The sequence below is a fragment of the Podarcis bocagei genome (genome assembly GCF_964188305.1).
Source record: "Podarcis bocagei genome assembly, chromosome: 5".
Classification (NCBI taxonomy): Eukaryota; Metazoa; Chordata; class Lepidosauria; order Squamata; family Lacertidae; genus Podarcis; species Podarcis bocagei.
In genome coordinates, this window is record NC_138129.1 from 22,461,106 (window position 1) to 22,474,743 (window position 13,638).

A 13,638-nucleotide genomic window follows, 5' to 3' on the forward strand; every position below is an offset into this window, starting at 1 on the left:
AAGGGCAAAACAGGAACTAAGGAAGAGGAAGCTGACAGCCAGTGCCAACCCCTTGGCTGCTGCTAAGCAAGAAGGGAGGCAGCTAGGGGCTGGCTGAGAACAGACTGGGGTTGCTAGGCAGTGTACCATTTGTCCTAATCGAAAAGTCTCCACTGCTTGGGCAAAAAGTGCAGAATGATTGGCTGGTGGGATTTATTGGTTTCTAACTGGGGAGGGCAGGATTGCTTGGTGCATTTGAATGAGTTTAGAGTTTAGCAGAGATGACATCCCTCCAGCTCGGGACTATGGTAAGCTTAGGGGTAGGTGAGTGTGAAAGTGAAAAGAAACCTTTTAGTAGATAGATAGATAGATAGATAGATAGATAGATAGATAGATAGATAGAGGCCCCAGGACTGGAAGTCCCCACACCAGCTGCCTGGGTTTCTAGCTGGTTCTCAGACATGCACATGCATGTACATAAACACTTGTCTCCTGCTGTGATGCCATGATGCTAAAAAATAATAATTGTGTGGCCACCTAAGACCCCTTCAAAACTTTTCCATTTAAATAAAAAACAAATAGGGTTGTTAGGGTTGTTATTGGAGCCATAAATTCCTGGCTCCAATAAAAGTTAGAATTTATCAAGGTTTGGAGGAGTTAAACTGTGCCAAACACTGGAAACACTCTCCTCTCCCCCCTCAAACTTTTGTTAAAATGCCAAGCCAGCCTGGTGATAGCTTGCTGAATGTGGGTCATTAGGGGGACAAAGACTGGTAATGACCTATGGAAAGCTATCAGGAGGGTGGAGACTGCGCAAGACAAGGAGGGGTGGGGACCCTCCCCTCCAGCTGTTTGTTATTGTGCAGAGACAAAAGGATGTAGGAAGGAAGGGAAGAGTTTCACAGGGCTAGGGGGGGCAAGGAAGAGGAAGGGAGCTGAAGAGCACTGTGTAGGCTGACCATGACAGGCTGTAACAAATAGACAGTGAGCCTGGCTGATGATGCATTTTTCTCTCATTAATTAATGGAGAATGGTTTTTTAAAAATGGGAAACTTTTGGCACAGCACTAATCAAAATATTCACTTAAGAGTGATTATAGTTGATATTATCCCAGTCTGTCTTTGATAATTGAGCTTAGGAAGAAGAAGAAAAGAAATGGGCAGACAATCTATGTTCATTCAGACATGGCTTAATGACCTTCAGTTCAATATTTGAGCATCAGTGTATTTATTAAGAAGCTAAAATTGCAGGACCCAAAGGTTTAATCATTAACAAGAAACTGGATCTGCTGACTGTATCTTCGTCCTCCGTGATTGCTACAGTCAGCGGATCTTGGTTTCTACCTTGTAGATGCCAGCATGCAATTCTGGCAGCATGCCAGCAAGTTCATTCCAGGTAAATGGAGCATCACTGAAGATGTGTCCTAGTCTATGTACCAAATGCTTTAAAACAATTACTCTGATGGTGCAGGAAAACACGAGTTATAAAGACCAATAAAATTTTTGTTCATAATACCTTAAGCATACTGTGTAGGTATTAGGGACCCCTGACCATTAGGTCCAGTTGCAGGCGACTCTGGGGTTGCAGTGCTCATCTCGCTTTACTGGCCGAGGGAGCCGGCGTACAGCTTCCAGGTCATGTGGCCAGCATGACTAAGCCGCTTCTGGTGAACCAGAGCAGCACATGGAAACGCCGTTTACCTTCCCACCGGAGCACTACCTATTTATCTACTTGCACTTTGACATGCTTTCGAACTGCTAGGAGGGCAGGAGCAAGGACCGAGCAACGGTGGTTTTGCCCCCCCCCCCCAGAACAAAAGGCCTGCCCCCCAACAAAAATCCTGGCTATGTCCATGTTCTGAACAGCGATTGTTGGAGACTACAGGAGCAGAGAGTGCTCTAGTGCTCAGGTCCTCCTTGCTAGTTTCCCACAGGTATCTGTTTGGTCACTGTGAGAACAGGATGCTGAACTAGATGGGCCACTATCCTGATCCACCAGACTCTTCTTATGCTCTAATTCCTGGCATTACGCACATACGTTTTGTCTATGAAGCAGGATGGCACTTTTGGCCTCCGTCTTTAGGGTGGCCTAACCAAAAGAGAACAGGACTCGTGCGCCATGTGTCTCCCAGCAAGCTGCACCTACTGAAATCTTCTCTTCTGCACAACCAACATGTGGGGCCTTGGTCCTCTTTTGCATTTTCTGGTTGTTATCCATGACAAAGAGCTTCGCAAAATGCAGAAAGAAAATATTTCACACAGCTGAAACCAGCAGCAATGGGCTGGTTTCATAGCTTGTTTCAGTTGCCTGAAATATTTTCAGCATTTTGCTGAAGTGTTGAAGCAGGAAGACAAACTTTAAGTAGTTCTTGAAATAATAAGGCAATGGTCTAAAATTTTGGTAGTTTTAAGGGAAGAACAAATTCTAGTACAGTATGCTTATCACTTGGAAACGGCAATACTTGCTAAGAGCCTGAACATAATAAAAGAGACGAGTCAAGAAGGACCTCAAGACTTAAGGAGAAGAACAAACAACCACATTCTCAGGAATGAGATATGATGTTGAAAGGGGCTGAGAAGCAGTCAGGGGGCTAAAGCTGAGTTATGTTTGAGAAAACACAAAGCACCCTTAAATATAAATAAAGGGGTCTCTAGAAGTGGTGTAACAGGATAGGTGCTTGTCAGGGAACTGACATCGGAGCTAGAGGCGGAGGGAAGGCTCTCAAATGATGCTGGAGAAGGGCCCAGCAGGGAGAAAAGCAGCTCAGCAGATGGGGAAGCAAATCAGCGCAACACCAGGGATAAAGGGGGGGCAGATGGGAGAATCGGAGAGAGGGCTCCAGGACTCTTCACCGGACACCAGCGGGGAGAGCACGGGTCCTCCACTACCCACGCCCTCCCTGCGCAGAAGACTTCCGCGCAGGGAGAGTAGGAGGAGACTTGGCGTCAAACAACTTTTATGTTGGGAAAGGTTTAAGAAACGCCCACTGACGGATTCTGCTAGCGACTGAGGCAGCCACGAATTGAAGGGCTGTCCAGACAGAAAGGTTTAACAAGGCAACACAGCCAGGAGTGGCGGTAACTTACGCACGAGCAACCCCACACTCATTACAGTGCTGTTGTCAAAAATATGGGGTAATATTTTTCTTTTGAGGGAATGGGATTGTATTTGTTTTCAATAGTTTGCACTTTTCTTTCTTTCCTTCCTCCCACCCTTCCTTTGCTTGCTTGTGGAACCATAACTGGACTTCATTTATTTGCCATTTATCTTCAGGATCTTTTGTGAAGTTTGCGAATGATCAGTGCATCCAGCCCTTTGCTTTGCAGGAAGCAAAAGGGTGGGGGCAGTTTAAGTCCAAATGATAACACCAGTAATCTGGACTATCCTAAACTTGTTAACCTTCCAGGTATGCTGCAATTCTGGAATTTTTTTGTTTTATTTTGTTTTAGGAGGAAACACAGTTACCAAATAGAATCATTCACAGTGAATGTGAATTCTCTAGTTCTCTATGGAAGGGTCAAAATGTTTTAACTGATAACAAAAACACACAAAAAAACTTGTTGTGGACATAGGAGAAGAAATCAAGTTCAAGTTTGTCCAGCAGGGAGCCTCAGCTGGAGAGTTGTTACCATTCTCAGTACACATATGGTGGCCAGAACTACAGCTCTTCATTCTAGCCAGGACCATGTGACTTTGAGGTATCAGTAGGTGGGAATCATAACAGGAGTCATAGCTAAGTGTTTGTCTGCAATCATACCATAGGAAGTATACAAATCACAGTTAAGTCCAAGGCTATGGGGGAAATACTGAATAGGCAAAGGTTTCAATGTATGCTAACCGGATGTCCAGCTAAGGATGTGTACACACCCTATACCTAAAGCACATTATTCCCACTAATGGATTCTGGGATCTGTAGTTTACCCCTCGCAGAGCTACAATTCCCAACACCCTGAACAAGCTCCAGGTGCCATAACTAATGAACTTATTCGGTCAGTCTCCATCCAATAATGCCCAGTCCAGATGTCACACAAGGTTTTCTTAACATACAATGAGTTGGGGTTGGCCCAATACATGTTGCTGCTTGAGATACAGCAGCAAATGACACCCCTACCCCTCCTCCCAAGTCAAGGTGCATTGTACTCAGGTTACTTAGGCACCTGAGATAGAAAATCCCCACTCCTCCTCCTGAGCAGTAAAAATATACTAATACCTATGTATGTTCTGCCCTTTTGTGAAATCTAAAATCAACTGCCTCCCTCTGCCTAATGGTAGGGCCAGGTCCAGGAGCAAGTGTTGCAGTAATTCTAATTCCCTCACATAGGGTTTGATGGCTGAGCCACTAAGGTAGGATGAAGATTAGATTGCATAATCTCCAAAGATCTTTCCCAGATGGCTGGACACTTTAACCAATGTTCTTCTGACCTCATCTCCTCTTAGCAGTCCTGAAAGAACCCCTGCAGGCTTCTCTCATCTTCTTTTCCACCCAGGGAAAGCAGAGGCGCAAGTCAGCACTTCGACCTGCCCTTTTCTGTGCTTATCATTGATGGGTTATTTTCTCTGCTATAGTCACCAGCAAGTGGCAGCAGTAGTGGAGCAGGACCGCATCTGAAATGGTGCGTGTCGTGGTATGGGGAAGGGCAGGACGGCTTAGTCCAGGTGGCCTAAGCCACAGGTCTTTTTCAATGGACCCTGGAACTCCTTCCGCTCTTAAAAAAATATTCTTTGCTTACTGAACAGCTGGGAATGCAGCAAAGTGCAGTGCCACTGAGATCCCAGTCACCCTCCAGCTTAATTTGCTCAGAGAGCTAAATAAGCATACATGCACATAATTAGCATGTCCTAATTTTATGCAAATTTGTGTCACAGACTTCTTTTTTAAGTACTTAGCTTTCCTTCAGTCCCACTGTTTCTCTTTTATTGTGAGCTTACTTGAAGCTATCAATATCTTTTACCATGTGAGAGTCAGGTGCTGCGTGCTACTCTATAAAAATTCCTAGGAAACTGATGTAATTTCATTGATAAGCAAATGCTTGGAAATATTTCATACGTGTTTCAGTCCTTGGAGCAAGCCATTCTGTTCTTGCTTCATCCAGCTTTCCCTGAACAGAAGTTAACTTAATAACACACTTGACCTTTAATCTCCTGGTAAGAACATTCCCATGTGTACAATTAAGCTAAGGGAGATAAAGAGAAATATTAATGAAGCTGCAGATATCAAAGGTGTTGGGGAGGCTTTTGAAGATTCATCACAACAGATTTACTACGCTGTTTAAAAGTCAGCACTTTGTGGTGTATGTGCACAGCGGTGTTGTCAGTCTGTGAAAATCATAGTCTTGTGGATGTGCGGGGGAGCAAGAGAAATAATGGCTATTCACACTCATGCTGGAAAACTTTATTTTAATATGTTATTCTTTATAACAGTCTAGTGTTCCAGTGCACTTGTAAGCAGAAAGGTGCTGTTAAAAATAACAATAAGAATTTCTGTGGGTTTTGTAGTGGCATAAGAAATGCAGCAAGGAAGTTTTCAGTGTACTTGTATAACATGACTTTGATGGGACTTACTCCCAGAAGCGGCTCTCTGGGTGAGGCGGAGCTATTATGCTGTCTTCCCAGCAGGTGGGTTGTTGTTGCTTACCGAGAGGAAAGGTGACATGGAGATCAGTGTGGTGCAAACATACCAGCGGAACCAATCAGGTGGTCCTGCTGCTGCATTTGCTCCACACCAATCTCCCCGACCACCTTCCCCCTGTCCCTCCCCTTCATGCCAGAAAGTTTGTGTAGTGGCCCCATCCCAAATGGTGAGTTGCTTACTGCTTACCACCAGGAAAGTGTTTGAAGGATTGTAGTCCTAACTGGGTTTGAAGGATCTGCAATAGCCATTCTCTGCCAGGAAGTTATGCTGCACAAATCTCATTGAAATTAATGGGAGCTGCCCCCAGACTGTGCTCTTGCGCTGCTGTCGTTCATTTTCAGTTGGGTTTGCACAGAGAATCTCCCAACGCTCCCAAGTTTTCACTTGTGAGCCATATCTCCATCTCCAAAGTTTTCTGTAGCTATTCAACCCATCAATTATTTATTTTTAAAGCAAAGGGCCTGCAAGATGATTGCTAATATCCCTGCTATCGCAGAGAAAGAAGCATTATACTTCGTTGTAGCTGCCCACCATCAATCTCTTATGTAGCCAGAATTATGCCTCTAGGAATAGCTGCTCAAGCCATAATCCTTAGGCTTTATGATAATGTGAGTGTGTGAGTGTGAAATACTTCAGAGATTAAATTACAGAAGTAGCCACCTTCATACAAACACAGATATAGCAGAGTGACCCATGAGACCATTTTTAAAAAGCAATACATTTCAAGTTGTAAAAGCTACTGAGCCTGGTTATTCTTATCTTAACGTTTATTACACCATTAAACATAACCCAGCATTTCACAAGCTGAGGGGAGGAAAGACAGTGTGCGTGTGGGTGGGTGGCTGTAAAATGTCAGATAAATGGACTTCTCCAGTGACGTAGACATTTATGAGACTTGGGAATGGAAAATGTGGATAGATGTCCAGCAGATAAACATATGCACAAATATGCAACCTTTGTGGTCAAAATGCAAGTGCTGTTTAGATCCCTGCTGTAACAGCTTTGCCCAAACATTTTAGGTGGTTCCCTACTACCACACTCAATTTTAATAGACTGAGAAACCCCAGGAAGCTCAGGCTCTTAATACACCTTCTTCCAGCTCAATTGGATTCCTTGGAGCAGTTCTAATGAACTTCCTCTTGGGAGTTCTGTAGATCATAAACTCATACTGGGAGGCACAACAGGGCTTAATTAGCCAATCCACAACCACAGGATTTAAAAACCAACTTGGTGAATTAATTCAAAGCATATGACCCTGCCTAGAAGAATGACCTTCTGCTCCCCTCCCCCTCCATCTAAGTTTAGCAGGAGAGGTGGGAGAGAGAACAAGAGCCCTTGCACTGGAGAACTTGGCCCAGGTGGCATGCAACCTTTCCCTTCACCAGCAGTGGAGGGTGGAACAGTGTCACCTTCCTCTTCTCTGCCATTTTTATTTTGCTTTTGTGGTTGAATAGTGGGGTATGATTTGTGTGTAAGAAAGCACCCTGTGATCCTTGGGTAAATGAATGAATGAATGAATGCATCCAAAATAGAATTAGAACAACACAGCAGTTAAGAACTAAGAACTAGGGTACAACTAAATAAATATAAAGGTGCACAATGAGAAAGTGCTTTGGTGATTGGAGGTTTAATCTGAAATCAAGCTGGATTTAAGATTGTTGGTGTGTCTTCTGTCTCTTACATCAGTGTTTCCCAACCGGTGTTCCGCGGCACACTAGTGTGCCGCGAGACGTTGCCTGGTGTGCCGTGGGAGGGAGGCGGGCGAGTCGGGCGGCGAGAGGCGGGGCGGCGGCGGCGAGGAGAGGCCGCCCAGCGCGGGGCTCTCGCTGTCTGCCTGCCTGGCTGCCTGCATGGCGCTGACGTCACGGGGCTGTAACGTGCCCCACATAGGCACACGCGGGGCGGCGAGCGAGCAAGCTCCCACATCCCATCGCCGCTCGCTTCGGCCGGCCTACTGGGCTGTCGCAGGCGGAAGGCCTGCGCATGCGCGAGGTTTTCGCGCCTTCGGGATTCCCTTCACGTCTTCCTCCTCCCGGGTCCTTGAGAGCGCGGGAAGCGACAGCGCGAGACCGGCATTGAGCCTGGTAGGTATTGCGCTTGCCATTTGGGAAATGAAAACTTGCAAAGCAAGCAACCAGTTCAATCTGAAGTACGTGTATGCTTAATATCCTGTATCTGAAACCTGTTCTGCCCCCTCCCCCACACTTGGTGCCATTTTCATCTACACATGCATCAGAGTAAGTTGACCCAGAATAGTACCAATTCAGATGGCAGATGGGAGAATGACAGTGCTGAATGCTTTCCCATGTAGAACAGTCCCTGCAAATAAAAACCTAGCATATTTGGAAGAGGGATGCTAGCCTAACCATTACCTTCTATGCTGTTACTATTTTTTTTATTTTTTTTTTACATAAGTAAAAAGTGACCTTTCCCCATCTGGCATGATACAAGCCCATTCTTACAACTCAGAATTTTTTCGACTATTTCAGCTACATATGTAGAATATGCCTTCATTGATTCCTATTAAAGAGAGTTACTTTATATATAGTCAATATAGGCACAGAGTTAATTTTTTAAACATTTTCTAATGGTGGTGTGCCTCGAGATTTTTTTCATGAAACAAGTGTGCCTTTGCCCAAAAAAGGTTGGGGAACACTGTCTTACATCATGGATGCTGGCTTATTTTATGGTTGGATGTTCTGTATTGTTTTATTAATACTATTGCTACAAGTTTGTCATCACCTTCATCTAGAACAATTTACTTATGAACTATGCTAGTCATGAGAAAACTTTCTTGAAGTTTTGTATTGTGGAAGGAGGAATTGCTTTGAGCATTTTTTTTCTGAAGGGAGGTGGTTTAATAATACAGCTAGAATCCATTCTTGATTACATTGCCATTTAGGAAGAGCTCAGGAATCATTGTAATTTAGTGAAGTGCACATTTCTACTTTTCATTTTACCAGATTTTTCTAACTTCTTAGCAAAGTGTTCTGGATTTTAATGCCATTTGTGCACATAGTATTACCAGGAAAATGTTTATTTTGCTGTCAGGGAACTGACATCGGAGCGAGAAGCGAAGGGAAGGCTCTCAGATGATGCTGGCGAAGGACCCAGCAGCAGGGGAAGAAACAGCTCAGTAGAGGGGGAAGCCAATCGGCGCAACACCAGGAATAAAGGGGGGCCAACGGGGGAATTGGAGAAAGGGCTCCAGGACTCTTCACTGGACATCAGTGAGGAGAGCCCAGGTCCTCTGCTGCCCACGCCTACCCTGCGCAGAAGACTCCCGCACAGTGAGAGGAGGAGGAGACTGGGTGTCAAACAACTTTTATGCTGGAAGAGGTTCAAGAAACGCCCACTGACGGATTCTGCCAGTGACTGAGGCAGCCACGGGAAAAAGGGGCTGCGCAGTTAGAAAGGTTTAACAAGGGAAATTAACGGAGAAAGGCACCAGCTTACGCACGAGTAACTCATACCCATTACATTTGCTATTAGTTTTTCTTTTGGTGTCTCAATACTAAAAAACATGGGGGTGGAAATGGCAGGTAAAATTCTGAATAGAGTTTTGTGTTACAAATTATGATATGGGAAAGGCTACTTTTGAAAATGCCTTAAACTTGCCAAATTGATCTCTCCCATTTATTTATTTTCTTATTTTAAAGTGGCCAGAGGATAGCAAAAAAAAATTTACTCTTCTTACTTCACTCTATTATGTTCAGAAGCTGCTGTGACATCATGCTAATTTGGTGTTTTCATGCCCACTAAGGATATGTCTGCTTCTGACACACGAATCCCAGAATCCCTAGGAAGGTACCCTGGTTCTGTATTCTGCAGATCAGAAATGACTATACAGTTTGCTATACAATACCAGCTGTTAGAAAATGTGTTGCAATTTCAAAGCCTGCCCATTCCATCATTTTAAGCTAGTGGTTTGGTGCAAAACAGTAGTAATGCCATGCTAACATTATCTTGGTGATCTGTTGGTTGGTTGACAGCACTACATTAAATGTGGTACAAGCTTTATGCATGTAGTTCATAATTGCATTGGCAGGCAAGTAAGTACTCGTCACAGCTGTGTCAGCTCTTAGAAAGATTCTGTCTTGGCCTAATCTGCACATTTAGCAATATTGTACAAGAGCAGTATTCCACTGTTTAACTTGGAATTGCATCTTAGACAACTTCAGGGTTGCTTTATTATGTAATCACAGGGTGTGACTGTCTTGCAAACACAAACAATTATATCACAAAACTTTATATATCTGGAAATTATTATTATACATCAGGAAGGAACCTGGAATCTCTGCTCTAGAGTCATCATTGGCCTGGGGTTCACATAACGCTAAACTATGGTTTGTTTACGCCAGGGGTTGGCAACCTGCAGCCCATGGGCCACAAGCGGCCCATGGGGGTCGTTTAAATGGCCCACGAGCCGCCCCTGAACCGAGCCGTCTGCTCGGCGAGTCCCCCCACGCTGTGCTAAACCAGCGCAGCACAGAGCAGGGACTCACTTCCGCGACACCGGAAATCATGTCTGCACAGATGCGATCCGGCCCACGGAGCAATCTCCACGGGAGTGAACCAGCCCAGGCAAGGTAAACCTTGCTGACCCCTGGCTTAAGCCATGGTTTGTTTGAACCTTACACAAGATAACCATAAGTTGTATCACAGACAATCAAGTAAACCATCTCCTGTCTCTCCAAACTTTGGTTGTTTTCAAGATGTTCTTGCCATGTGCCTTTATAGCTTGGTGAGGGTCATGGGTGGCTAAAGAAGCTATAGTTAAGGAAGTGGGCTGGATTCACATGTAACATTTCACTATAGTTGAAATAAGCAAAGGTTTGTAAGCTCACAAAAACCATGGCTCCATGATTTAATAATAAATGACTTAGTGCTATGTGAGAACCAGGTATCCACTGCCACAGATTATATGATTTTAATCATTTGTTTTCTTACATTTATATCCTGCCTCTCTTTCATGATGGAACCCAAGGCAGCATTCATTTGATTTCCAGGTGGTCACCCATCTAGGCACTGACCAGACCTAGACTGTTTAGCTTCAGCAAGCAGGTGGGCTCATGTGACTTCAGACCATACCATGGTTTGTGCCTCCACACTATGTGCTGCAATGTGCAGAGAACATGAACAAAGTTTACCACAGTGATGTGCCTTGGTAGCCCAGAATGTTTCAAATAAGTGAGCGAATTCAGGCACTACACTATTGGGAAATCTTTTGTATTTGTACCCCTTTTGGATGAGGTTTAAAGGAGGTACAGTGCAAGTTGCAGCCCCAAACCACACAGTATTTTTTCCATGTACATGTGGCTACAGGTAAAATGCTACATGTCAGAGAAGAGTCTTGTATGCTCTGCAGTAAATGCTCCAGTATTTTCTGTGTCCTCATTATATTCCTTTGCCAAGAAGAAACCAAGCCATTCTTTGCTGCCCAATACTTACTAAAACATAAATATAAAACAATATTTCATCAATGTACATATAATGATTTCATAATGCATCATTTCAGAGTGTGTGGCTTTCTGGTATGATGAATTGCACAGTAGGTGAAGTTTTCACACTTAAGCTTTGCTGTTTTCTCTGAAAACCAAATGGGCAGGAATTTTCGCTTCGCATTCTAAACATGCGTCTGTGATTGTCTCTGCCATTATCTGGGACTACAGATAGGATGAAAAATTAGGTCAGGTTTGAAGATGACTTACTCCAACCATGATTACTAAGTCATCAAGGCTTTTCAGCAACAAGAGAGCAACTCCCAAATAAAACTTGGCAGAATGCCTAGGCTACCTCATCAGTGTGTGCAGAATATATAGACCCTTATTTGGGAAGGAATCAGTTTCACATGAAGCTGCTGGTATTAACGAAATCATTAATAGACTCCTAGGGTTGTTAATTCTCCCAGCAATGCAGTAAAGGTGAATATGGTTTACTATTTATATAGGACCATAAATGTCTGTGGCACTTTACAAACTATTCAAGGACGGTTCCTGCAAAATGAAAAAGAAAAAAAGGAGTTTGCAATGTAGCATTTGCTATGGGGGAGACCACAGAGTAAGAGGACTAGGACAAGAATATAATTTTTTATTTTGGTTGCACATAATCAGGCTTAGGGCCTAACTTCATGTGATGTTTATCGTGTTTGTCCTTAAATGTAAGTTCAGCCCAGATTGGGACTCTCAGTTGGTGGTGGTGTATTTTTAACCATGTGCCCTCTGCTGTGAGTTTTCTGGCTGGGGCAGCTTCCTCGTTTCTGCCAAACTGCTGCTGCTCAATAGCGCTAGGCCCAGGGAGACAGGACCAGAAACAGGCATCAGCACTGGTGGACCCTCTTCCCCTGACTGTTCCCTGAGGATGCCTGGAACTACTTGTAGGCTTGCAATCTGGGCGACAATGATTTTTAAAGGGAATGATGTGTCCTACTATCTGCTGATCACTGGCTCCTGATGCTTGCCCAGTTGCTTCAGAGAATTTTGAAGGGGAAATGGTGTCCTGGAAAGGCTGCTGCAGCAGGGAGCTTTCTAGATTACATACCCCCTCTCTTTTTAAAGAAACCATCTGCAACCTCCATTCCCAAGGAGATTCTATTCTCAGATTCACCTTCTCTCTCTCTCTCTCTCTCTCTCTCTCTCTCTCTCTCTCTCTCTCTCTCTCTGTTTATTTTCTCTGCTCCATCCTCTGCCCCTGCTATTATCGAACTCAGTGGTGAAATTGTCATTGATTTTTATAATCACATTCTGTGTGGCCTTTATGCATTGAAACAGAACTGGAAATCTTCAAATCCCGTCTTAAAAGCAGGAACAACAGCATGGGTGTGCCATTTAAAACTCAGAAATCAGCAAAATCATCATTTTAAAAGGTCCAATCGGTCTCAATCTGCTTTTGCTTAATATAGTTTCTGTCTCTAATGATGATTACTTTTTTCCTAAAAGGACAAATCAAGTAGGGGAAGCTTATGCATGTAGAGAAAATGGTGAGAGCTTGACACCTCTTCAAGTGAGGAGAGAAATTAAAGCTCCTAATAACTCAGAGACAATGTTGAATAACAAAGAGGATCAGTTGGAATCTGCAGAGCAGTTCACATTAATAAAAGCAAGTGAGATATAAATCACCCAAATGGGTAATTATGTGATGTTTATAACTGGTTGAAACGAAGATAATTAATTATTTTGAAGGCCCCAAATGCCACTGAAGTCAGGATAGTGAAGTAATTATCTCCAGCTTCTGTCAAACATGAAGCAAGTTTAAAGTAAGTAAATAAAATTAAAAAATCCAGGACCACAAAGGAAAGGTAGCTGTTGAAATGTAGTTCAGAGTTTTGGTTTTGTTCGAATTGTATTCTTCATTTTGTATAACACTGGGAACAGGGACAGACTTTGATCTTTCAGATTTGAGCGGCCCCTTGTGCAAGACCAAAATTTGGCACCCCCACTGCCTCTCGCCTTCCATTCTGGGTCTGCCCTACGTCATACTTGCGGCTCCCTACGGTGCCCGCCTCAATTCGACACCCAGTGCTGGGGGGATCCAGTTGTGCTGCCCTAAATCTCCCTCTGCTGGGGACCAAAACTTGCATCCAATGTAGCACTAAGCAACTGTCCCATCGGCCTAAGGATTTATTCTTGTACAACACCAGAAATCCCCTGCTCCTCCTATGCAGACACAATCTGGTACACGTTTACACCGTGTTCAATGGTGCCTAATATATAAGTGTGCATATTGCAGTCATACGCTGCAATTCTGTACCCGCCTGCTGGGATTAGGCCCCACTGAACTTAATGGAACTTTCCCCTGAGTAGACATGAGTAAAATTGTATTGATATTTGAAATCAAGGTGCACCCATAGGTAGAACTAGAGGGAGGTGGGGAGGCAGGCCCACCCCCTGACAAGTAGCTTGCCCCCCACCACTTGCCCCTTTCATTGCTGCACCTGTGCTATAAATTGATGGAGAGGCACTTTTTACATTAAAATGACCACTGAACTGGAAATTAAATTAAGACTGCTATCCTAAGCATAACTGCTT

At 44.0% G+C, this 13,638-nt stretch overlaps 1 protein-coding gene across 1 annotated transcript in view; it reads left to right on the plus strand.

Annotated features, from left to right (window-relative positions):
- Positions 1-13,638, plus strand: part of SULF2 (sulfatase 2) — a gene marked incomplete at its 3' end in the record, with an annotated part of 286,332 nt that overhangs the window by 147,556 nt on the left and 125,138 nt on the right. The window lies entirely within an intron of this gene.